At 50.3% G+C, this 26,533-nt stretch overlaps 1 protein-coding gene across 4 annotated transcripts in view; it reads right to left on the reverse strand.

The window, feature by feature from the left end:
- SPATS2L (spermatogenesis associated serine rich 2 like) overlaps positions 1 to 26,533 on the reverse strand; it is a 184,033-nt gene that overhangs the window by 121,986 nt on the left and 35,514 nt on the right. The window lies entirely within an intron of this gene.

Here is a 26,533-nt window from a genome sequence, read left to right on the forward strand (position 1 = left end):
CTGTTCAGGTTGCTGGAATTTTTTTAAAGGGAAAGGAGATAGGGAGGAGGAAGAAGGACAGTGTTTCCTCGCTGAATTCTTAAAGAACCCCCCTTTCGTCCTTCAAAACTGTTTCCGTGGAAGCAGAGAGCAGACTGAGCCCTACAAAGAAACCACCCCATCAGAAGTCTGCCTTTTGTATTTTCATAAATGCGGGTCCTGACCAAGCGGCTCCGACGCTCGTGAGCCTTTGGAAGGACTGAGAAGAGGACGTAATCTGCAGCAACACGGGGACCAATTCCAATGTCAGACACAGCCCACAACTCAGCTCAACCATCGACTAGTGAGGTGACCTTGGGCCAGCCACCTAACTCCCTCCCCACCTGTCTACCCCAGACTCTCAACTTTCAATCATGACCATCGCCCCTGAGTCTTTTTAGATGTAATCTTACCACCCCTCCTCCATGGGATTTTACCACCACGGAGATGAGTCTACTTGTTCAGGCCCTCTTGTCTGCCTGGGGCTGGATAATGGAGGGGCACTACCCATTGTCATGGCAGATTTGTTTTCACTCCCAAGAACCAATTTTCACCTGTGGTGGGCAGCATCGCCCCTTCTGAGAATATATGGCCTATTCGTATGGGAACAGGAACACTGGAGTTGGCCCCCTTTGTGAGTGTCTCTCATTCCCCTTCCTTTGAAGGGCTGGACTGAGCCAAGACCAACAGAAATCAGTGCAGGGGAGAGCACTGGAAGCACTCAACTAAGCCATTTGTGATATTTTAATATATATATTTTACCATTTCTACAATAGAGACTAGAAATGTTCACACTTGTCTATCAAATAAATGACCGGTGAAGAAAACACATTTTAAGTGTCATTTTTTAACATCCCTTGGATATGAAAAAAAATTGCTCTGTATTTAGCTAGCGATATACATTTGTATTTGTTCTTGGTTACGATAATGGATGTCCCTAATCTAATTCTACCTTGTTTTTTTTTATTACTTTTCTCAATAACAAAAGGCAAGGATAAAAATCAGATTTTGCTGCGAGCAGTTTAAATAGATAACAATCAGTGTGACTGTCAAAATCCAGGTGCGTCTGTCACATTGAGATGAAAACCAGGGTTGGAACTGAAAGGGATGAATGTGGACAGGGACAGGAAAAGGCGCTCGGCTAATCAAACAGATGCAATATGAGCATGCCGGGCGGAATCGGCAGAGCCGGCATCAAAAGAGTGTTTTTACGCTCATCTTCCTAGACCAGACCTCCTTAAAGGAATGTGGTGTTTACAGTGGGGTGAGCGGCCCAGGGAAACTTAACAAACAAAACAAAGAAAGCACCTGTAGCGTTCCTTTTGTTAGCAGTTACTTTTCAGTCAGACCTCTTGCTCTAGCTCCTTCTGTGAAGTTGGCAACCCCTTAGAAGGCCCAAGGACAATGTGGATCAACGCAGCCGGGCTTCTAGGGACTGAAATACCAGTAACCACGCCCACTGGGAATCTTGGTCCTGTATTCAATCATGTTAGCCTGAGAGCTTTGGCTTTAATGGTGTTACCACTACCATACTCTTAGGGAGCCTTGGTGGCGTAGTGGTGATGGGCTGGGCTGCTAACTGCAAGCTCAGCAGTTTGAAACCACGAGTTTCTTTGTGAGAAAAAGATGGGGCTTTGTGCTCCCATAAAGAGTCGTAGTCTCAGAAACTCACAGGGGCAGGTCTACTCTGTCCTCTAAGGTTGACTGCGTTGGAATGAAGTCCATGACAGTGAGTCTAAGCGACTATATTGTTGGTAGGTCACTTGGTAGGTGACCATATTCTTGGTGGTGGTTAAATGTGATGCCAACTTGGCCCTGTGTGAAAGTGTAGGGATGGAGTCCAGTCTACCAATGAGGTCATGACCTGATGCCGTCTCTTTGGGGGTGGGGCCTTTTCATAAGAGAAATAGCAAGAGCTTCTTCTCTGGCTCTTGGCCGTCCTGCTTGCTGGGATGCTGTGTCTGCCTCCAGAGAAGACGTCACGTGGGCTGTCAACCTGGAGCACTGTTGGTGGCCTGCCCTATTTCCACTGACCTTGGAGCCACGGGACTCTACACCCACTTGCCAGGGCTCATGCTCATCCTGCCTCCCACTTCACCTTTCTGCAGCTACGTGAGTCTGAGGAGGATGCCAGCTAGCGTCGGCCCATGGACTTGAGTCAGACTGGGCTGGGATGCCTTCTTGATACCAAGTTAGTTCTTGATCTACCGATTTGTCTTACACACATACGAGTGTCACTGGTTTTGTCGTTCTAGATGATCCATCCTAACACAGGAGGCTTCCACTTCTGGCGTAAGTGGCAGAAGAGGTGTATGTACCTCATTACTGCATGCTCGGTCTGCAGCTCACAAAGTTTCACTCCCAAGCTTATCTACTCTCCTGGGCTTCTACTGCAGAGGCGTATTGTTCTCTCCTTCACATCTTTAGGTATTTTATGTCCTGCTTACAAGCACCATGGCTGAACTCATGGCCGAGACATGTTTCAAAGGATGACTCTATAAAGTCATAGGCAGAGGATGCCGTTTCTGGGTCCCCTTATATCCATTCGCTCCTTCTCCCTTTCAGAGTAGAAACTCGACGTTCCTGGGCACATGGCCATCCAGTGGGGTGGCGGGTTATTCAAGGTCAGCAGTTGGCAATCGCTAGCTGCTCTGGGTGAAGCATGCAACCAAGGTGGCTTCCTGTTCCCATAAAGATGTACAGTCTCAGAAGCCGACGGGGGCAGTTCGACCACATCCTATAGGGTGACTATGAGTCAGAATTGACACGATGGCAATGAGTTTGAGGGGCTTTTATGGGTAGCCTCTTAGACCATGAAATGGAAACTGGCCTAAAGTGAGAATGGCAGAGCGATGAAGCAGGAGTGGCCCTCGCACTGTGGCACGTCCACACCAACCTGGACACTCGGTCTGCCCTGGGGGAAAACGAGCTGCTACTTTAGGACACTGATGCTTTGGTAAATCATATCATAACTAATATCTAGTTCTAAACTTTCTTCCAACGGCCTTCCTGAAATTTCCAGCATACCTAGTTTGGGCTTAGCTAAAAAGATTTCTATCTATGAATGCCTTAATACTCTAATGTATTAAGCTGGTTTTTTTTTAATTAACATGGTGGCTTTTTCAAAAACCAAATATGTGAGATAAATTCACAGAGCCAAAGTCATATACGGTTTTAATTCAATTTCCACAACCTAAGGGGGATGGGGCGCGGGGGTGTTTGACATGGGGACACAAAGGGTTAAGCGCTGGGCTGCTAACCATGTTTGGCGGTTCCAATGTACCAGCTGCCCCACAGGAGAAAGAGAGGCTGTCTGCTCCCCTGAAGAACTTACAGCCTCAGAGCCCCCTGGAACAGTTCTATATCATGTCCTGCCTGAGGGGCATGCTGAGTTGGGAGTGACTTAATAGCAGTAGGTTGGAAGAAAGGATGCAGGATGACCCCGCAGGAGGATTCCAGGGAACAAGAGGGGCGTGGAGGCACAGGACAGCCTGGGTCGCTCTTGTTACCATGAGTTTGCTGATGAGTCGGTTCCAACTTACAGCACCCCCACGTGTGCGTGGCAGAACTGTACCACGGGGTTGTCCACGCTGCGACCTTTTGGAAGGTCTGCCTTCTGCGGCATCTCTGGGTGGGTGTGAACTGCCAGCCTCCGATGAGTAGCCAAGTGTTGGGCTGACTGCACCAGCCCAGGACTTACTATTACTTATCAGACAACTAGTGGTGATGAGCTGTCCCTTGCACCACCACCATGGAGAAGAAAAACATCTGAAACTGTAGTTAAGAAAGCCTCTGGGGGGGATTTTTTTTGGTGGGGGGAGGCTGGTAGGAAGGTGGGAGGTGACTATTCACTGGCCTTGAGGCTAATCATCATTATAACCAGCTGTTGAGGGGGATGGTAAAATATAACTGCAGCTATTTAAAACCTGGATCGACTTCCACTGTCCAGGTGACTCATTGGTGGGGCCCTGCCCTGTGAAGGCAGGCAGGGGAGAGCGAGGACGGACAAGATAGCCTTAACAAGGGCCCTCGCCCAGGGACCAGGCGGCGGTTCTCAACCTTCCTGAGGCCGTGACCCTGTCATACAGCTCCTCATGTTGTGGTGACCCCCCCCCCAACCATAGAATTATTTTTGTTGCTACTTCATAGCTGTCATGTTGTTACTATTATGAATTGAGTGACCCCTGTGAAAGGGTGGATCGACCCCCAAAGGGGTCGTAAGCCACAGGTTGAGAACCACTGGAGAAGGGGGGCCTCGGGGAAGATGTGTATCCAAGCCCCTCTCCCCCGCTGCCTCCTTAAAAACATTAGAATGACACTATATTACGCTTTATGTTTATAAGGAAGAGAAGTGACAAACTATGCTTTCACAACCTTGCAACCGCATGCCTTTGCCTGGGTCTTTATTCTGTGATGTGCCAGGGACTTCACCGTCAATGGCAGAAATAGAGACGGTAGGGACAGTCGATGGACCAGGAGAAGAGTTTCAGAATGTGCCCTGATGAGATGAATCATCATGCCATTTTTACTGAAAACACACGCGCGCGCATGCGCGGGCACTCACACACACACACACACACAGAGGTTCTGTCCCATCACAGTGCTGGGACAGCAGCTCATGGCCTTGAGGATGGTGGTGTAGCATGGCTTCAAGCCTCTGGCCAAGCATACACACACGCTGGGTCTTTGAGCACACTGTGCTCCCCACCCGTCAACAGGTTTTATATGGCTGCTGCTGCTTTTAGTAACACAGCACCGAGTCTGCTCTTTTTCAGGGCGACAGACTTGAAACAACAGAGAATCTTAACATTTGTCAGGAGGGAATCCTATGACTGAGACCCAGCTGGCCTCTGTCCTTATCTCATAGGGGCATCTGGAAGAATAACTGGGCATGTCCTACTCCATCCCCCTCCTCTCCCTTCTTGGGATCTACCGGCTACCCACACGGTCAGCGGGTCCTTCTCACCAGCCAAGAGTTAGGCTGGAAGGCACCTTCAAGGGAGGCAGCAGGAGTGTCTGTGACTTCCCAGCTCTGCCCCTGGCCAAGGCTGCTCAATTCAGGCATAGAGTATTAGTAACCCATCTTGGCCCTGATCTGAAGCTACATTTCCCAGGGACCTTTCGTCAGAAATAAAGCCTGCTTCTCTTTCTCTCAACCATCCTTGGCACACTGGGGCGGAGGAACTGGGGTGGGGTGGATTAGCACATCACTGTTGAGTGGAAGAAGGCATGGACATGCGAAGGGCAGTGGCAAACCTAAAATGCCAATGAAGTTGTCTTGAATTTGGGGACCTATTTATTATGTTTTGATCTACTGGCTCTATTAATAAAAATACCTGTAGTCCCACTAGATGAAGGAGCTCCCATACTCCATTATCTTTTAATCCCATTTTTCCTACAAAACTTTCCGGACCCTCCCTTGTATGTATTTGTAAAAGTTTGGTGCTTCTGTACTAATACCTAATTTATGGACAGACTCTAAGATCAAAGGGTAAAACACTTGATTATTTGTCCCCATATAGTCTTCCGGCTCCACCCTGGATTGTTTTGAGCATTCTGCCCTGGAACCCACTGGTCTCAAATTCCAGCCCCACAGTCATTCCCAGGAGAAAGGCTTTGGAGTCTGGAGCAGTCCAGAAAGACTCTGGCAGCACAGCTGCACACAAGCCCCACATGTTCTGTAAGGTGACTTTCAACTTAATGGCAGGTTTTCAATGAATTTGTGTTGAATTGAATTGGAAGGAAAAGGTGGGTCCTGAGCCAAGGGCTGATGAATAGGCAGGATTTATAGAGCTAGGAGGGAAAGGGGAGGGGTATTCCAAATAAAAGAAGACAGACTTAGCACAGAAATGAGATCGAGGTTGGCTTTCATCAGACACAGACTGGAGCAACAACATAGCCGGAAGTGAAGTTGGTTCTGGGTGGAGAGGGAAGACGAGAGAACGAAGCAGGTGGCCCTGGGACACCGGGAAGAGAAATGTGGAAGCCCGGGAAGTTTACAGGAAGGAATCAACCTCATGACATCTCTGTGTTATGCAAACCAGACTGGGATTGGCAATGTGATGAGAACGTGACTGGATGGAATGAACACGGGTTGGGCTATAGCCCTTCGGGAACGTCTGGGAATGAGACCACGTGTGGCTGACTAGCATGGTGAAGGTGACGGGAGAAGGGGGCCATGACACTGAAGTCAGAAGGCGGCCAAGGCTGAGGGACCGAGGAGATACATGCGGTGCGAGACAGGAACAGAACCAAACATACTTAGAGATGATGCCACCCTTTGGAAACAAACAGCTCTGAGTTCCTGCCATCTCCCCCCACCCCGCAGAGCTGGGGTAAGTAACTCCGTAACTCCGTAGGGCTTGACCTCTCTTTGCTACTCTTTAAACTCTTGGCACTCACCCTGTAAACGCTCAGGAAGATGCCTTGCATGAGCTGAATCTTCCAGGCCTAAAGCGATGACTTACTAAATCTGCTGGAAGCAGAAATTTCTAAATGGCTCTCTGCCTTGAAAACGGGGAGACAACGCCTCTGTGTGTCTGCCCTTCACTGTGGGTTTGCCGCACGTGAGTGAACAATCTAGCCAACCACAAGATCCAGACGGGCGATACGCCCTCCTCCTTCCCAGGCAGATTTTTCCTGTGTGTGTGCACTCCACTGTTTCATAAGCTGCGGGATTGGGCTCTGGAAGCCGTTAGCCACCAGAGTCATGGAAGCGAGGTGAAGGAGGTGCAAGTCGGAACAATACAGGAAGGACGCGGAGCCAAGCAGTGTCTCAAGTGAACCACGGTTCTGTGGCCGGCTTAGCCAACATGCCTGTGGTTGGCCCTTCATTGCGTTGCTGAATCTCTGCACTGGCGCTCTCCCTGACGTGCTCTAAGAAATGGCTTCACACGATGGTGAACCACGAGCAACAACCACATCAAGCTCGCCTTCCAAGAGGAGATCCACGAAGAAAGCCGCTGCCATCTGGCCTTCCACCCAGACCACACAGTCTGCTGGGCTAGGGCGCAGGTGTCCCAAACTTCTGTCCCCTTTCCAGAAAGAAAATTACTCAGTCCTCTTCCCCGCCGTTCCCGCCCCCATGCAATTAAAAACTGTGTCCAACAGCCCATGACCCAGGATAAAAGGCAGCACCCCTGATTGTTCCAGCCTCCCCGCTAAGGCGGTGCTTCTCAACCTGTGGGTTGCGACTCCTTTAGGGGTCGAACAGCCCTTTAACGGGTCGCCCAATTCAAATGACAGTGATGAAGTAGCAACGGAAGTAATTTTATGGTTGGGGGGGGGGTCGCCCCACCATGAGGAACTGTCTGAAAGGGTGGTGGCATGAGGAAGATGGAGAACCACTGCCCTGGTGGGTGGTGTGGCTCGCTTTGGTAAACGCTACTCTCGTTTACTCATGAGAAGCTTCAGAGCATCGAATCGATAGCCAGAATGTTTGGCAAGTAACCGAGCATAGCTGTTTGGCACCAGGCAGTCTTTGTCTTGTGGTGAAGCCACGGCAGTGCAGTGCTTAGGCCTAAGGCTGCGATGGTTCAAAGCCCACCAGCTGCTCTGCGGGAGAAAGACGTGACAGTGGACGCCCCTCATGATGGCCGCCTTGGAAAGCCAGGGCCGCAGTCCAGCTCTGTCCACAGGCTCACCAGGAGTTGGAGTCGACTCACAGGCAGGGGTCAACGGCTCGGCAGGCTTGGTGTGCTTGTGTGCCTTTGGCTCTCACGTCAAACGGATTATCCTCGTCAGCACTCAAAGAACAAGTCTGCAACCCACTCTGGGAGAGCCCCTGCTCTGCACCTAGTGGGAGGCTCTCAAACTCACTCTACAAGGGCTGTGAACCCCAACACCACTTGCCCAGTAACACGGTGTTGGCCTCCTTGGATGTCAGCCGATCAGAACCAAGTCACTAAGGGGGGTTTTCAAACTCTATTAAATGAAGGAAAGAGGCATTTAGAAAATAAACTACAATGGACAGAAAGCTGCCATCCCTCCTATCCCGGTTTCTCAAAAGAGAGAAATCCTGGATCTCTGTAAATGCCCACTTATCTCTGAGGAAGGTAACGGGCTGGGCTGCGAGTCAGGAACCCAGACAGGTAGTGGTCATGGGCCACCGACTCATTTCTGACTCATGGCAACCTCATGTACAACAGAATGCAACACACAGCCTCACAATTGTCACTGTGAGTGAGCCCATGTCACAGCCACTAGAGCATCCCATCTCATTGAGGGACCCCCCCGGGGGGGCTGTTTAATGACACAGGGGAAATGCCTGTACTCTCCGTGGCCTGGCTTTCCTGAGAGCTGTGGCAGAACTCAAAGCATAACCGTCTAAACTTTACATGGGTGATGCAGGCAGTGCGCGAACTCTGCAGCCGTCTGAAAGGCTGGAGGTTCAAGTCCGCCCAGAAGCACAACAGAAGAAAGGCCTAGTGATGCAATCCTGAACATGCAGCCACTGAAGCCCCGCGGAACACAGTTCTGCTCCGGCACACAGGAGCCGCCACTAGTCAAGCGCAGCCGTGGCTGGTATTGGAGGGTCCAGAAAATGATGCTTCTGTGATTGCCGAAGAGCCGCGAGGCATTTACCAAGCCATTTCCCCTGGATTGCCATCTCCTGTCACCTTATTCTTTAATACTCGGGGGTTCAAAATATTTGTGGTAAAGTTATATTATCTTTTGAATCACATTTTCCCCCAAATTAAGCTCTTTTTATAAATAACACATGGGACTTGATTGGAAAACACTCCTAAGAGCCAGCAGACAGAACTCTTCTATCTGTTTTTCTTCTTTCGTTGCCTGTGTGTCTATGTAAGGTAGGCAGGACATACAATCCTGAGGAGAAAACAACGGGACTGGCAGTCCCTTGGGGACATGGGAGAGGAGGGGCCTAGAAGGGGGAGTGGGGAGTCAACAACTCGGGGATAAGGGAACTAGAGATCTGAAATTGATGGCGAGGAGGGTATGTAATACCTGGTGGGTTTGAACAAGTGCAATGTGGCTGAGAGAAATTACTGAGAGCCGAATGCAGGGTGAGCATGATAGTGGGACAGGAGGAAGGTGAATGGAAATAGAGGAAAGAAATATGAAGCAAAAGCTATTTATAGAGATACAGCTATAGGCATGTATATACGTAAATGTGTTAATTTATAATGAAAAGTATAGAGGCCAATGTACATATATTTACATGTTAAGTATTAAGATAGCAGATGGACTTTGGACCTCTATTCAAGGCCTCCCTTAACACAAAAACTCTTTGTTCTAATAACCTGGCACTGCATGATACGCGACATGATCGCTGAAGACAAATGGGTATACAAGAAAATGTGGTGCAGAAAGTGGATGGTGTCCAGCTATCAAAAGATATAGCATCTGGGGTCTTAAAGGCTTGAAGTTAAACAAGCAGCCATCTAGCAGGGAAGCAAATAACCCCATATGGAAGAAGCACACCAGCCTGTTGACGAGATAAGGTATCAAAAGGTCCAAAACAAACAATTCTATTGATATGAAAGAGGGGGATTGGAGGCCCAAAGCCCACCTGTAGACAAATGGGCATCCCCCACTAAAGGGTTACAAGGAAGGGACGACTCAACCAGGGTGCAGTACAGCACCAACGAAACACACATCATCCCTCTCACTCCTGAATGCTTCCTCCCCCCAACTACCATGACCCAGCCCTAACTTACAAATCCGGCTAGACCGGAGTACACACATTGCTACAGATAAGAGCTCTCAAAACATGGAATTCAGGACAGATCAAACCCTCAGGAACAGTAGTGGGAGTAGTGATATCGTGAGGGTAGGGGGATGGTGGAGGAGGAGGATAGAAGGGGAAAAGGGGAACCGATCACAAGGTTGAATATATAGCCCCCCCCCCCAAGGGGAACAAAAAACAGAAATGTGGGTAAAGGGAGACAATGGAGAGTGTAAGACATGAAATAACAATAATAATATATAATTGACCAAGGATTCATGAGGGTGGGAGGGTGCGGAGGGAGGGGAAAAAAAGAGAAGCTGATACGAAAGGCTCAAGTAGAAAAAAAAATGTTTTGGAAATGTTGATGGCCACCTCTGTACAAGTGTGCTTAATAGATGGATTGTCATAAGATGTTTAAGAGCCCCTCAATAAAATGATTAATATAGGTAAATAAATTAATAAAATTTAAATAAATAGAGAATACATGGAAATCGTGCATACATACACGTGTCAGGCGCACACCATGAGGGGGCTGAGCTATTTGCGAAAACCATATGATGTGCACATTGCTGGCACAAAGCACAGTCGATTCATTGGGAACAAACATCGTTTGTTTACCTTGTTCTGTTCCATTTCCTTCCTATGCGCGGCTGTAAGAAGTGCATGGAACTAACAGATCACGGAAATTCCCCGCACACTTTCTGAAGTCCTCTTGGACTTCTTGGGCCGAGCATGACCTCATGGAATCAGGGGGTGGGAAACGGCTGCTATACTTGGAGGGGGAAAAGCAAGGTATGTGATAGCCCATTTTCCCTCCTCCTCAGCTAAACAACTTCTAATTCTTAACACATGTTTCTTCTTGGAATCATTTTACTTCAGGCTTTCTGTGAAATGTGAGAATTTTCTGTCTCCTCAATGGCACAAGTTCGTCTCTCATGATGTTCCCATTATGCGTTCACTGCCAGTGAGATGTGTGTTGGGAGCAATCATTTTTATTACTATAAATAGACCTTCTAATGTGTTGTTATCATCTTCGGCTTCAGAATTGAGTCATTTGGGTTTGCACCCGAAGGTGAATGCAAGAAAGTATCTAATGAACCTTTCTGGCGTGGAATTCAACTACACTTTATAAATACTGAGAATGTGTATTTACGGAGAATGACCTTACTATAAGTCAAAACCACAGGTGGAAATGGATGATCCACATTGGGAACGGGCCTCCAAACAGAAAGTTAATTCATGAATCGTATTCGTTGTTTAATCAACAACGACACGGCTATTTCTTAGTCAAGTTGTAAAATCTAAAAAGCCCGAGTTTTGTTTGTTTTTCAGCCACACACACACTCCCCATTTGCAGAAGCTGATGAGTAAGAATCGCTCATTGGATTTTCTCGTTCTCGGCCCAGCGGTCTTATAAAAGAACAGAGCAGCAAGGCCAGCGATGGGGGCGGGTTTTCTGAATGACATGTTGGCCAGTCAACCACACACTGAACCGTGTGTTTATTTAACTATCCAGAGTGGCCGAGGTGTGAGCGTGTGTTTGCATACACACGCGCGCGCACGCGCACACGTATGGAAAGATTCTCGCGCCATGGCGTGTGGAATGGAAGGAGAATGACCCAGAGACCTCAAATGTGCAGCTTCTAGTCCTGCAGCCAGCAGCTCGACCACTTCACCTTCTCGGAGCCCGGTTCCACCACCTGTCAAGGAGCAGTGACCACCCAACAGGTGCGTGGGAAACGTCTGTCAACGGCCAACTAAAATGCACTGGACGCGCGAGGCCTGCTACGGTGCGTGCCCCTCCCTGAAGCACCCCCAAGTCCATGACTGGACTCCCCCACAGAGGCTCAGATGTTCCAAAAAGAATACGAGTAAGTCCAACGGAAGGAAAGCAAATGAGGCTGAAAACGACTGCATCACATTAGCAGAGAAACAACTGAGGCCTGGGGACTGCACGCGTGCTAACCAAGTGCGGTCTTCGGAGTCGGCCTCCTGACTGTCCGCTTGGCACACCTGCTTCTCGAGAACCCACTGCTTGCCCAGAAGCGCAGGTCTTCTCCGCAGGCAGTTACCACGCAGTGCTGACGTGGCTCTGGCACCGAGGGGCTGGTGAAGTGGGGTAGAAGAGGGAGGAGGGGAAATGACAGGGATGCCTGAAAAGAGAGGGCGGCACGGGGCGGGGACAGGGTGGGGGGGGGGCGCAGCACAGGCCTTTGATGTCTGTGGGCTACTTGTTTGTCAAGTCCTTGTAAGTTCGGGATTGTTCCCATCCTCGCCTCTATTTTTTTTTTTAAATGTCATTCCAAGTTGACATTTCCTAAATGTCATGTTTAACTCTGAAACACAACCCTGGCAAGATGTCAAAGGCACTGCCTTTGTTGCTAAAATCTGGTTTGTTCCATCGCAGCAAATAACTAACAAATGGATGTGTTTTTCCCCTTAAGTTGAAAAACATTTTCTCGTCTAACCCAGGAAGCATTTAAAGTAGATCTACCGTCTGTTACAAGCTTTTTGTATTTTTCTCCCATCTCTCCGAGTTCGATTTTGGACTTCATCCTACAAAATGAGGAGGCTCGGTGGTGCTGTGGGCTACATATGGATTGAGCTGCCAGCCATCCACCCAGTGGGCTGTCCAGACGCACAGGTTCCGAGGGAGATAGAGTGACTGTCTACTGTACAGACTGACAGTCTTGGAAAGCCTAAGGAGCAGTGCTACTCCATCCTCTAGGGCCGCCATGAGTCGCTGTGAATCGACTCTGTGGCAGTGGGCGGGGTGCCCCTCCACACGGGAACGAACGACAGTAGCAGGGGTCCTTAGCCACCCACACCAGCCACCCATGCCAGTCACCCACCCTGGTAAGAACTGCAGACACAAGATGGAAGTGAGAAGGGCTGGTGTCCCAATGGGCTTCCGCACCAGGGCTAGTGACTGCACCAGAGCTCCACCCTACCCCGAGGTCCAGAGGCTAAAGGCTTCTCACTGCAGAGAGGTGAGGAAGACCAAGTCCTCTTCTCCTGGCCAGGAGCCTTCCCGGAACTGAATGAAGTGTTTGGTCGGTGACTCTTTTCCTTTGAGGGCTCAAAGCGGGTCTGGGCTACGGATTCATTGTTGAAATGACACCATGGAGGTCGGTGTTGCTGCCAGGGGCTGTCAGGCAGCTCCGTCTCATAGCAGTCCTGTGCATAACAGCGGGAAACACTGCCCTTCCTGCGCCTGCCTCACAGGGCGCAGCGTTTTAGCTCCTAGTTGCAGCCAATGTGGTCAAGCCATCTCACGGGAGGTCTTCGTTTGGGGACTGCTTTTCCACTTTACCAAGCGTGGAGCTGGTCCCTCCTAAGAACATGCCCCTAGTAGGTTAAGACAACTTCTTGCCACCCTTGCTTCTAAGGAACATTCTGGCTACATTTCTTACCAGCCAGAGTAGTCCGTGCGTCCGTCCAAGGCATAGTCAGTATCCTTCATCATGCATCAATCTCTTTGGTCTTCCTGACTGACCATCTGGCTCTCACATGCACATGAGGTGGCTGGAAATACCATGGTTAGGGTCAGGGGCACACGAGCAAATGATTACTCGGGGTGAGCAAAGTACAGGGCTGCTCCAACATGCCTTCCGAAGGGGCTTCTCCCAAAGCCGCACTCTGTACAGAACCTCACCTGCACGCAGTCTTCTCTGCCGTCAAAAGCAGGCATCTGCAAGAGGCCCGGGTGGGCAGAACGTGGACTGGTGTCTTTATTGGATACTTGCTGAATAGGCTGCCCTCATCAGGGAACCAGGGAGTTCTATCGAAGAAATAGAAAGGCTGCGTTTTGCCACAACAGGGCAGCATATTTCTGTTGTCACCTATGGCTTTGTCCGGGCTTGTCAAAGTCAGTTTCAGTACGAGTTGAGTGTGTGTTTTTTTTTACCCTTCATGCTTCAGGAACAACGTGTGAGTGGCCAACACCTTCAGAATGTATCTAAGTTTTAAAGACACTAACCCAAAGCAAGCAGACTTCTTGGTGGAAGTGAGGAGGGCGCCAGAGAGAATGGGGCTGACTGAAACTTCTGACCCTCACAGCACTGGGGGTGAGGGACGGTGAAGGCTTAGAAGAGGGAGAGAATCCGGAGACCAGAGCTGCACACTCTCGCTTTCTGCCCTATGGGAAGGCATTCTTTTTCAAGAATGAGAGGTTTATTTTCATAGCAGGCCGTGAAGAACAGCGAGGCAGCTGTGTGGGGGCTGGTTCTGGCCCTCGATTAGCAGAAAGGAACAGTACTGCCTTTACATTCCACCAAGCACATCCGCCGAAGCTCACACAGGGACCTCCTCAGGAGTGGCACAATCAAACCCCCAAATTTCAATGCGGAGATTACACCATTTCAAAAGAAGTTTACATGGGGCCGATTTTCCATGTCCAGAACTTTTCTCAGATGTGCGTAACAGATTACATGGACTTTTCATCCCCTCCCTTTCTCTGCTCCTCTTGTCTGAAAAGTCTGAAGAAATCCAGGTACTTCGGGAAATCTTTTGTGTCCTGCTCTGGGAGGGAGGTGCTTGATCAAGGCCAGATGGTCATTTCCATGGACAAGCAACGGATCCCACTGCAGTCTCCTCCTCCGAGTAGCAGCCAGAACGTTCCCAGCTGCTGGAAGAGCAAACGTGTTGGGCTTGTCAGGTACGCCTGCCACATGGATGCTCGTGGCCAAGTAGGTTGGCTTTGACAGTCAGCACTGGAGCCCTCTGAACCCTGGGAACGCCCCGAAAAGCTCATCGGGTGAGGGGTAGGGGTGGGGGGATGTTCTGTGCCCATGTGTCCCCCTCCCCTTTTTTATTTGCGTCCTTGTGGCACAGGTTTTCCACTGCTAATCCTTGTGGAATGCAGCTCTTATCATCCCTGGGGAGCTCACTACCCCTTCGCCTTCTCTGCTTCCCAAGCCCATGAGGCTAAGAAACAAGGGGGGCATTGTCTGGGGAGCTGCCACCTGAATTCAGGTGTGTTGGCACTGGGCTACCGGGGACCTGGATGTCCCAATAATCAGAGAAGGGGAGAAACGAATCACGCTCCCACTCAGAGGGAGTAGGACCAGGCTGAAGCCCAGCCATGACAACCAGGTGTTTTCAGGTCACAGTTTGCAAGAAAGGGGAGTGGGGATGGGGAGGGAAGGCAGCAATTCTCTAGAGCTTTCTGTGGCTGCAGCTGCCACGGCCAGAGGAAGTGAGCAATACAGTGGGAAACGAGCCAGGGAAACGAGTTGCCTAGGCTGATATGTGCACGAGAGACGGAGAGAAGAGAGAGGCACAGAGCTTGCTTTGGTTGGCAGGATGGAAGCCCGGCGGCCCAACAGTGAGGGGCTTGGCTGGGACGTGGGAGCTGGTGTGTTAAATCCACCCAGCAGCCCCACAGGAGAAAGGGCCTGGCAATCTGCTCCCGTCTGTGTCCAAATGACTTCGAGGCACCCAACAATGACAGCGAGGCCGTGTTTCCGCACCCCCGGTGATAGCTCACAAAAACTCCTGTTGTATCAGGAGCTGCAAGTCCTTCTCCGTGACCCTCAAACCACCCCCAGTTTTGCTCACATGGGGACACCAATTCAGAATACCAATGCCGCCTGCCCCCCTTTGGGTTGGGAACCCCGCCGCACTGCCACGCCTGCATGAGCGAAAAGCAAGGGGTCAGACAGAGACAAACACAGGCTCCGGTCTCCAGGCCTGGGAACAGGAGGCAGAGATGTGCGGTCAAGGGGGGACAACCCAGACCAGAAAAGGCAGCCAAAGAGATGCAGGCGAGACATCAGCCTTCTGGCAAAGCCAGCAGAAGACAATGGACGCGACCATTCACTGAATGACACTGAACAGAGTGATGTGGCTGAACTGGGATGCCAGGTGGGACTCCACCTGCTTAGAGAGGCTGGAGGGGTGGGAGATGCTTCTAGACCTGAGACTTGCTGAGTGAAGCCCACCAAAGTCTGGGTTACTGCTAGCCGTGTTTTTACAAAAGGTGCCCTGTAGTTATCTAAATAAAACCAGAATTTATCATCCCTTTCAATGGCGGGGTGCTGGCGGTGAAATGAGGCACTTTAGTGCCTCGCTGTCAGTTTGTGTATTGGATGGACGCCTCGGTGACAGTTCTGTGTGTCAGAACACCAGGGATGATGGACAAGAACTAAAGTCCACCAGGTGTTGGGGGAGAGTCACTGACATGGGGATGCCTCACCACCCCCCACCCGGCCAACGCTCTTTAATGGGAAACTAGTTCTCAGCCCAATAAACTACATGTCATTCACTTCATTTCAACTTCTCAGGATTCTGGGAAGGGTCATTGCAAATGACTTGCTTGCTGTAGGCACTAAGCTCTCTTCCATACGGGAAGCTGATGCACTTAACAAACACGTCTTCCTCTGCCTTCCGGGATGTACGCATGTGGAAGAAAGCTGGGTAGTGGATCTCACAACACAAACAGCGGCAGAGATGTTTGGCCCTTCCTCCCTGAGGGTCTGGCTGCACAAGAAATACAGACATCAATTCCTCTCCCGGCGTTCCCATTGATCTTCACCCATTGATTTCATGGTGGTGCGTGTCATTTTCAAACACTCTCATCCAGCTGATCTCGAGCCCCCCTGTGAGGTTAATTGTTGATGATGAAGCTGACCCTGTCGGCCAAAGGTTCCTGGCAGTGACCGGCTCCCTCTTCCCAGCCACTGTGTGGCTAAGGCAAGTCAATGCTCAGAAAGACGGGGGCGGGGGGGGGGGGGTATGTGGTCTGATTGTACTCAGCTCCAGTTGGGCCCTACTGAAGGGGCTTGAGGTTTGTTTACCTCGGAACCTTGTATCACAAGAGATGGAAATCTTTGACAACACACACACACACACACACACACACACACACACACACACGACCTGCCCCTTATAAACAGCTGTTTGCATTTCATGAGGAGGGTGGTTAGCATGGGTGCTGGTTTCAGCCTCCTCTTCCCCAAGCCCACTGGCCTGGCGAGGAAGAGAGACGCAGGAATCAACTCAGAAGGCCTGCAAATGGGGAAGGAGACAAAGAAGAAGTGAGACACAGTGCAGCCCTTTGAAAGATGGACAGCAGAGAGAAGACAGGTGGGCGCCTAAGCAGAGGCCATGGAGACTGGGGCTGGGGGGTGGGGAGGGGGCTGCAGACATGAGAACCAAGCAGATGCCTGCCAGCTGGCCCCAAGACAACCCCAGGAAGGCTTAGGTGGGCAACAGTGAGGCAGGGAGCCTAGATCACCAGGACTGGCCCAGTCAGAGCAGGCAGCCAGGCCTCTCCACCTTGACAGGGCATCGGAGATTGATTTCTCCAGAAAGCCAGAGTCCACAGGTAATCCCGATGTGGGGCAGGCTGAGGTGCCAGGCTGCAAGCAGAGGGTTGAGGAGGAAGTCTCGGCACTGAGCAGCAAGAGCACCAGCCCCATTCCAGGGCCCAGGATGGCAACTACCCTGACACCCTCTGACAGGAAATGTGAACTCCATCTCCACGAAGGCTGTGGGCATGGTGGAAAGCACTCTAGGTGATCCCATGGTGATGGTGGGGGAGGGGGCTCCTAACAGATTCACATGCCCAAAGGAATGATGAATTCCTGCATGCTCCAGAGGCCACAGTCACTGTCATTCCTGACGCGGGTGCCAGAAACCTTGGGTTTTCGTCCCTGCCTTTATGTGGCCTTTGAGCCAGTCTCTGTTCTGAGCCTCCGTTTCCTCTTTTGTGAAACGAAGGGCTAATGTCCTCACGGCCTATGCTGAGGGGTAGGTGGGGGTAGGCTCATGATCAACAGCCCAAGTTGATTCCTCTAAGATAGGGGTCAGACAGGCCTCCACTCTCCATCCTTTGTACCAAGTCTAACACTGACTGCCCTTCCCACAGCAAGCTCGCCTCTTCTGCTGGGTTTAATCATCCCTGCGATGGCCGTAGAGTTGAGAGACGCCACTCCTGGTTGTGGAGTCTATCAGGGAAGTAACAGGTTTCCACTGAGGATCAGAAACCACTCAGGATACAGTTCTTTCATCAGGACAGACTTCTCTCAGTCAAGCCCAGGAGGCCTCTGCCCAAAGGTGCTCTGCTCAGGGATAGCGCCACAAGTCAGCAGGCATAGCTCTGACCAATGCCCAGGGCAGCCCCTCTGCCAGCAAGCTTCCTGCCTGAAGGCACTCAGTGGGCAGAAAAGCCCACTGCTTCAGTCTGCAGTTGCCCTTTGCTGCTGCCTCGTCCTGTCTGTCGCGTCTTCAGCGTCTCAGTTAGCTGTCTTCAGGACCAGGGGGGTTCTGCAAGCATGGATCCCGAGTCCAAAGGATGCACCCTGTCCCTGGCTCTTCTTTCCTGGTGGTCATGAGGCCGCCTGCCCACCTCTGGGTGGCAAACCAGCTGCCCAGAAGGATGGCAAAACTGACCAGTCACCATGGTGGCTTCCCCTGCTTGATTCCACGCACAAGGGTGCCGCGCGCCTTCTTTACAACATCAGCAAGCGATCCGATCCCTTGCCTGGGTGGGGCACAGACACCAGAACACACTCCCTGTCATCGAGGCATTCCGACTCCTAGAAACGCTGTAGAGCGGGATAAAAGGAGCCGTGAGGTTCTGAGACGGTAACTTTCTACCGGAGGCCTCCTGCCTGGGGACCACAAGCACTCACCTCACTTTTACAAAGTCATTTGGTGAGAATGACCAAGACTTTGGCTAGAAGGGCCAAATCGAGCAGTTCACCACACTGTGCCGCACAACGCTTTGCTTGGGAAAATGACAAGGTTCGTGTTTTGCTACATGGTCTGGACTAATGAATGGTGTGATTTTGAGCCTCTAATTTCACTTACTGGGCATACATCCAATGACCAAGTTATTGCTCAGTATATCTTTGCAAGCCAAAGGATCAGTTTACCTCACTTCCCCTTGCTGTCACTGAGTCAATTCCAACTCACAGGGACCCTATTTAAAAAAAACCTCACTGTCGTTCAGTACTTTCTGCCTCACAGTGATCCTACAGGGCAGGGTAGAACTGCCCCTGTGGGTTACTAAGACTGTAACTCTTTACAGTCATTGAAAGTCAAGTCTTTCTCCCTCTGCGTAGCTGGTCATTTCAAACTGCCAGCCTTGTAGTTAACAGCCCAACGCATAACCACTGTGCCAGAGTACAACTGCTTCTGAGGGAGTCGTTAGCCTCATCTTTCTGCCATGGAGTGGCTGTTGAGTTTGAACCAGTGACTTTACAGCTAACAGCCCAGAGTTTACTCACAGCACCACCAGGGGCTAAGAACTCAGAGACGAAACTGGGAAACTCACTGGGGTGGACACTTGTGGTTTAACCAATATCCACTCTCACTTCTCATGGCTGAAGAAGCTCTCCCATCCGGGCCTTGGGGGCTGGGTGGGGGTAGTGGCATGAACCAGGATGGGCTCATCAGCATGTCATCCCACATATTGATACTGGTTCAATACAAGCCCAAATAGACAATCTGGCTGGGTAGAACCAATGCTAGGACATTTGAGTTTTCAGGAAAGTGGGGGTTCTCTTCTGCATTAGACTCGAGTGAAGAAAACGAGGGGAACAAAATGACGGCAGCCACCTTGTGACCACATGGGGCTCAGAATGGAACCAGCCCGGAAGAAGCAGAGTCTAGAACTGCACAGTCAATCACCTCCAACGAAAGGGCTTCCTGAAGAGGCACCTAACACGTTTTGTACTGGAACCCTGACTGCAAGGGAAACTGGAAAAGCAGTCTTCTGACTGAATAAAACCAAGCGGTGTTACTAAGGAAGAAAGAAAGAAAGAAATGGCGCAGAGTGATTGCTAGCAGTCTCCTCTGGGGCCCTCTGCTCCCATAGAGTCACGGCATTGGACCCATAGGGGCAGCTCCATTCTGTCCTACAGGGTCACTATGAGTTGGTAGTGGAGTTTGGTTTGCTTTTTCCATCTGTGGCTGGGTGTGTTTTCTGTTGCTGCTTCCCACAGAAAGAACTGAACACCGTACAATTGTGAAACCAACCAACTGCCGGGGAGCCCCTTTGGATGTGAAGAAGGCATTGCGCATGCTAGTCTCTCGTGAGAGATCTAGTTAGGACACACCAGTATTTCGGTGTATACTCTTTCATTAGGGAAACCTAATCTCTATTTTACAGTGGATTTGCTTTAAATTTTCACTTGATTTTAAAAGCATTGACACAGGAGCTACCAGTGTAAGGCAGTCCCACTTTGAATATTCAATTTAATTACTGGAAAAAAAGTTGCTAAAAAATGCCAAGTTCCTTCTTAAATGCTAGGGATAACTCAGAATGCAGCTATGTCGGCGCACTCTCTTCAGACAGCAACCGTGCTTCGAATGGTGCCTGAGCCGTCTATAGTACAGGCTAGAAATGATAACAAATGCAGGGTGCTTTGGATTGACATTTAGTTCTCAGGGGATCTCTTTAAAACCTGGAGAATAATGGAAATAGTTGCCGATAAGAATTCTCTCTCGCTTTTTCCCTTTTACTCGTCACCAAGCCACGCCATCCAAGGGAAGATGCCGAGGATGACAAAATGAGACAATCTCTCGTTTTGAAATTCTTCAGTGCAGCCCGAGAAAGGAAAGATAAACACAAAAACAGCGGCTTCTTGGACCACGCGAGACAATGTCACGGGCTGGACTGCCCGCAGGTGCTCTGCCTTCAGGCTTGGGTTATGCAGACAATAAAGGACTTTGGCGGCTCACACCTGCACCATTTCCAAGCTGGGAGGAAGCTGGGAAGTCACCTGGTCCACCCCTCCCACTCGACACAGGAGAACAATTTGGATCTGGAAAGACTGGTTCGTCTCTCTAACGTCCCACAGCAAGTGCACAGTCAAGCCTGGGTCACGGTCAAATGGGCCCTGACTCAGGTATCACTCTTCCTTAACCCACTCAGAACAGGAGCCTATCAGTTGGCCAGATGTGTATAATAATCCCACCCCCCCACACACACATACACCCTTGTTACTGGGCCGATAGGTAACAACATGATCAATGGTGAAAAGATTGAAGTTGTCAAGGATTTTGTCTTGCTTGGATCCACAATCAGTGCTCGTGGAAGCAGCAGCCAAGAGATCAGAAGATGGAATGCACTGAGGAATCTGCTGCTCAAGACCTCTTTCGGGTTTTGAAAAGCAAGGATGTTGCTTTGAGGACTAAGATGGGCCTGAGGATATTGTTATTCTCCTCACACGCACTTGAAACCTAGACATTGCCTAGAGAAGACTGAAGGAGACTTGATGCATTTAAGTGGTTGTGTTGGCAAAGAACGGTGAAAGTACCATGGACTGTTAAACAAACAACAAAGAAACCTGTCTTAGAAGTATAGCCAGAATGCCCCTTAGAGGCAAGGAGGGCGAGATTTTGTCTTGGACTTTGGACATGTTGTCAGGAGAGACCAGTCCCTGGAGGACACCAGGCTTGGTAACGTAGAGGGGCAGCAACAAAGAGGACGAGTCTCGAACAAGATGGGCTGACCCGGGGCTGCCACGATGGGGTCAAACATAAGAACCGTGTGGGGGCGGAGCTGGACCAGCAGCGCTGCGTTCACCCTGTTGTTCTCTGAGTCAGAACCAAGCTGACAGCCCCGAACCACCACCACCACCACAGCCGCTGAATCAACTGGATTCCCAGCCCCGCCCCCTCCCACGTGGGAGAGCAGAACTGTGCTCCACAGCATTTCCATGATGAGATGGCCCGGTTTTTCTTCTTGGCACTTCTGGGTCGACTGGAACCGCCAACCTTTCATTTAGCAGCTGAGCCCCTTGACTGTCTGCACCACCCAGGGGCTCGGGCATTGGTTTCCTCCACATCAGAAGGACTGTCTGCAGCTGGGCCATCTGCCAAGAACAATTAGTGAGTAAGCCACAATGACAACTCACCTTTCTGAACCACACCGGGTCCAAGGGGTGTGGACAGGACAGACAGAAGCCTGCCTTGATACAAGAGGAGGCGGCTGAGAGGCAGAGGGTTTAAGGCTGATGGGACTTGGACTGTCTAATGGGTATGAATAATTCTGCTCTCCAGTCTCTTTCAACTGCAGTCCACCCCACCGATGGCTTCTCTCCGACACACTGTGGGCTTCTGAGCGATCCCAGCCTTGCCACATGCTGCTGCTGCAGGGGCGGTCAGGCTGATTTCTACTCGAATGATCCCTGTGACCGAGTGCAGCTGCCCCATGTGGTGGTCCTCTTCATGAGAGCAGAGCGCCGGATCTTCCTCTCGTGGAATCTCCGGGTGTTGGAACCATTCACCCTTGGCTAGCAGCCTAGGGCTTCACCAGCTTCTTGACCCTCACCATACGCTCTCCAAAAAGTGGAAAACTAGGTCATCAACTAGTGATGGAAAAATTAAGGATCTCTTTAGAATGGCAGTAGACAAGCAGTGAGGTGGGTCTTCCTGAGGGACACACGGTGTGATGGATCCTCCTTCTGCACACCCAGCCGTCACTCGGCAGCTCTGACGACTAGAAGGGCCGAGTGTGTCCCCCTCTCGGTCGTTTCTGCAGGCAGGCCACCAAGAGTAAACCTGGGATTGGATCGGAAGAACCCCTCAATGCCCCCAATTTAAAACCAAACTCACTGCCACTGGGTTAATCCTGACTCGATTGACCCTACAAGACAGGTAGGACTGTCGCCATGGCTCTCTGAGGCTTTTCAATCTTTATGGGAGGAGCACTTTTTCTGGAGAAGCTCTGGTGGTTGAATGGCTGAGCCTCTGGGTAGCAGCCCACCACCACAGCTTCTTGGAAGGAACCCCACATGTGGTCTAATACCCAGAGTTCAGGCAGCCCCTGGGGTACACCTTCAGAAGTACAGACCTGTCCTAGTTGCCCTTTCAGTGATGTGAATGTGCCCGCACTGTGAAGCTCCCGACCCCTCACTGGAAACAGTTCTCCCTCACAGCCACCTTCCCTTGCAGCTTTAAATCATGGGACAGGCTTTGAGGCTTTTCTTGCACTAAAACCCCCACCCCCGTTGCAGTGAGATGACTCTGACTCTTAGCGACCCCATCGAGGGGTGGTGGTGAAGAACCACAGGCACCTGTTCTGAATTACCCGCCACATTTTAGTTAAAGACCCCGTTGTGAGTGAATCGGGTTCCATATCCCAGGGGCTGCTTGTCCTTTTGCTTCTCCGGGAAGATTAGGAAGAGAGAGGAGCTCTACTCCAGCAGGTGTGTGAAAGAGCAGCTTCTCTCCTCGAAATCACGACTAGACCGAGGATTCGTGTTCCGCTGAATTGTGTTTATAGGATGCTCAGCTGAAAAGTACCATGTGAGATGGCTCAGTTATCCCGAGCCAGACCTTTTTGGGTGGTTCTGTGCACATGTTTTCTGTTTTTAAATTGACGATAACTTGTGTGGGTTTGTTCTTGCTCCTTATAAACAAACAAGCTCAGAATAGAAAAGTCAAAGAACACAAGATAAGCAAAACAGAATCATATCATAAATGCACATGGTCCTACTACTATCAGTGCTCATGGAAACAGGAGATATCAAAAGACAAGTTGTGTTAGGTACATCTGCTGCACAGCACCTCTCTAGAGTACAGAGAAGCAAAGATGTCACATTAAAGACGAAGGTGCATTTGGTCCAAGCCGTGTCATTTCCCAGCGCCTCAGATGCATGTGAAGGTCAGACACAGAGGAAAAAAGGCCAATGAGGGTCAATGCATTTGAACTGTGGCACTAGAAAAGAATATTGGAAGGACCATGGACTGCTGAAAGGACCAAGTGATCATTCGTAGAAGAAGTACAGCCAGGGTGCGCCTTAGAGGCAGGGATGGAGAGACCTCGTCTTCCATCCTCTGGACATGGTGTCAGGAGACCCCAGTCCCCAGAGAAGGCCATCACATTAGGTAAAGGGGAGGGGCAGCGAACAAGTGGAAGGCCCTCCAGGAGGTGGATGGACACCATGGCTACAGTCATGGGTTCAAGCACAGGATGGCACAGCTCAGGGGGTTTGGCGGGGGGGGGTGGGGGTGGCTCAGTGTGTGCCTAGAAGGTTGCGAGGAGTCGGAGCTGACTCTGTGTCATGCAGCAACAACAATGAACAATAACCACCCAGAGAGTTTCTATCTGTACATGCAATGAAGTTGTGTAGTGTACGTAACGTTTACCTATAGAAATCTATTACATATCTGAATTTTGCAACCTGGCCTTAACGAGAGCCTTCCATCATATGACTGTGGCATAAGATCATGTTATTGTTGGACAGGCCAGCAAGCTCCCGCCGGCCCTGTCATAAACAATGCTGCGATGAGCATGTTTGTGGTGAAAGACTTGCACAGGTCCTTGAATGGTTCATTAGCATAAACTCCTAGGAACAAAATTTCTGTGAATGTGTCAGTCAGGGTGCGATGTAGCACTGATGAAGAACACAGCTTTCCCCCAGATCCTGGATGCTTCCTCCCCCCAACTACCATGATCCGAATTCTACCTTGCAGGACTGGATAGGGCAGAGGTTGCACACTGGTGCATATGGGAGCTGGAGGCACAGGGAATCCAGGGTGGATGATACCTTCAGGACCAGGGGTGTGAGGGGCGAGGCTGGGAGAGTGGAGGGTGAGTGGTTTGGAAAGGGGGAACCGATTACAAGGATCCACATGTGACCTCCTCCCTGGGAGATGTACGGCAGAGAAGGGGGGGAAGGGAGACTCTGGATAGGGCAAGATATAACAAAATAACAATCTATAAATTATCAAGGGCTCATGAGGGAGGGGGGAGCAGGGAGGGAGGGAAAAAAAGAGGACCTGATGCAAAGGGCTTAAGTGGAGTGCAAATACTTTGAAAATGATTAGGGCAAAGAATGTACGGATTTGCTTTATACAATTGATGTATATATATGTGTGGATTGTGATAATAGTTGTATGAGCCCCTAATAAAATGTAAAAAAGAGAAAGCCAGTGAACACGTTTTAAAGGATTTTAAAAAATCCACATGGCCAAGTGCCCTGTAGAATACGAGTCACAGATTTAAGTTTTATCAGTTCAGGGCAACTCAAGGGCTATGATCAGTTCAGCAGGACAGAAGGGGAGCCTGCAAGTACATAGAGGGGCTGGTCCACTGCGGGAGAGTTGAACTTTCGTCTCCGATTCTGATGGATGTTAACCACAGAGACCTTAGTCGGTTACACAATTTCCGCTAGCTGCTCCTATGGCTGCCTCCAGCCGTGCACTGGGGCAGTCCCCGGGTGCTGCAAACGGCTACCATGCTAGGCTGTTAACTGGAAGGTAGGAGGTTCAAGTCTAACCAGAGACACCTTGGAAGACATGCGTGGCAATCCACGTCTATCACATCCACCGAGGGAAACCCTGTGGAGCCTGGTTCCCCTCCGACCACACAAGGGCTCGCCCCGGGCCAGGAGCCACTGAGCACGAGGCACAGCTGATTCTGGCTTTCTTTGGGACTCCGTGCCCAGTGTCCCTCCTCTGCACTGAGTACTCTTGCACCCACATCGAGGCTCTTAAAGAGATTCTAGATGGTTATGCCCTGGGAGCGTTACTATAGGTGCCCCGAAGATGAGCATCGGCGAGCAGGTCTATCGTTCAAGGTATGATCCCAATTAGACGGCTGCACTAGTTTTCAGTGTGAAGTTTTAATAAAGTGGCAGAGCGGACGGCTGGAGTTCAGGCTACTGCAATCAGCCCCTGCAAGGCTCAGAAGACAAAGGGAATGTGTGGTCACACAGCACAGTTTTCCTTGATTAAATTTTTTTCATGTATATTCCACCGGATTCCAAAAAAAAAGACTTAAAGCAGCTTTTCCTTTGAAACGTGTTTTCTAAATTGGACATCTTCACATCACGAAGGCTGCCAGCGTCTCTAAAATAAGGCCATCCTCCTATCTAAGAGCTGCTTTATACATATGGAGCCTGAATGGCAAGGATATGGTTCTTATCTAGAAAAGGCAAAAAACCTAGAAACCAAACTCACGGTGACTGCAGACCTGGAAGACAACCGCACCAGGGTGATCCTGGATGCAATACTGGCCCAGTGGAAAGGCAGGAAGGGCTTCATTTGTAGGATGCCGAAAAGCTCCAAATACTCACAAAAATTCAGGCCTCGGGGCTGGCCGCTTCCCCCAAGGAACGGCAAGAACTCAGACCCCGGACATTCCAACTAGGAGGCATGGTGAGAACTGCCAGAGTTAGGAGAGTGAGCCCCGGCAGGGGAGGGCTGGCCGGCCTCAGAGGAGGACAGCTTCCATCTCTCCTGGACAGGCTGCAGGGAGCATGTCTGCTGAAGGCTCCTCCTCCTTTCCTGCTAATCTTTCAAGACCCCCCATCAGACCCCTCGGGGGTTCTGACTGTAGTCTCTTAGCCCACGTTTTTGGAGCACGAGTTTCCACTTATTTTGTTTTGTTTTACTCTATAGACTTGCTAAATCCCGATCTTTCTACTTCCCTTCTCTTTTCTGTTGGCCTCAACCTTGCCCACTGTCTCCTCTGTGTGAGGGATCCATGCTGGTGGTGAGGGACAAGGCCCTAATTCCAGAATTACAGACAGAAGGGAAGTTCATGACAACTCCGCTGTCTGTGTTGATGAGAGGCTGGGGGGAATTTTAATTTTATATGATTTAGGAAAACAGGAGAGGTGTTAAGGGTAATGGCATTAAATGGAAGGAATGATATCGAATTTATTGACTTATTTTATGAGACCAGGCTTATTGGTCAGACAGAAACTGATGGCAACCCCCTCACACACTACCACCCCCCCACCCCACCCCCACACCTTCCAACTACGGCCCTCAGTTGGAACTGAGCTCAACCCCGGAGCTCAATTTTCAGCCAAGCAAATAGCTAGGTCTCTGGAGGGAAGAATACACTCATAGGATGCACAT

This window comes from Tenrec ecaudatus, chromosome 13 (assembly GCF_050624435.1).
Source record: "Tenrec ecaudatus isolate mTenEca1 chromosome 13, mTenEca1.hap1, whole genome shotgun sequence".
Taxonomy (NCBI): Eukaryota; Metazoa; Chordata; class Mammalia; order Afrosoricida; family Tenrecidae; genus Tenrec; species Tenrec ecaudatus.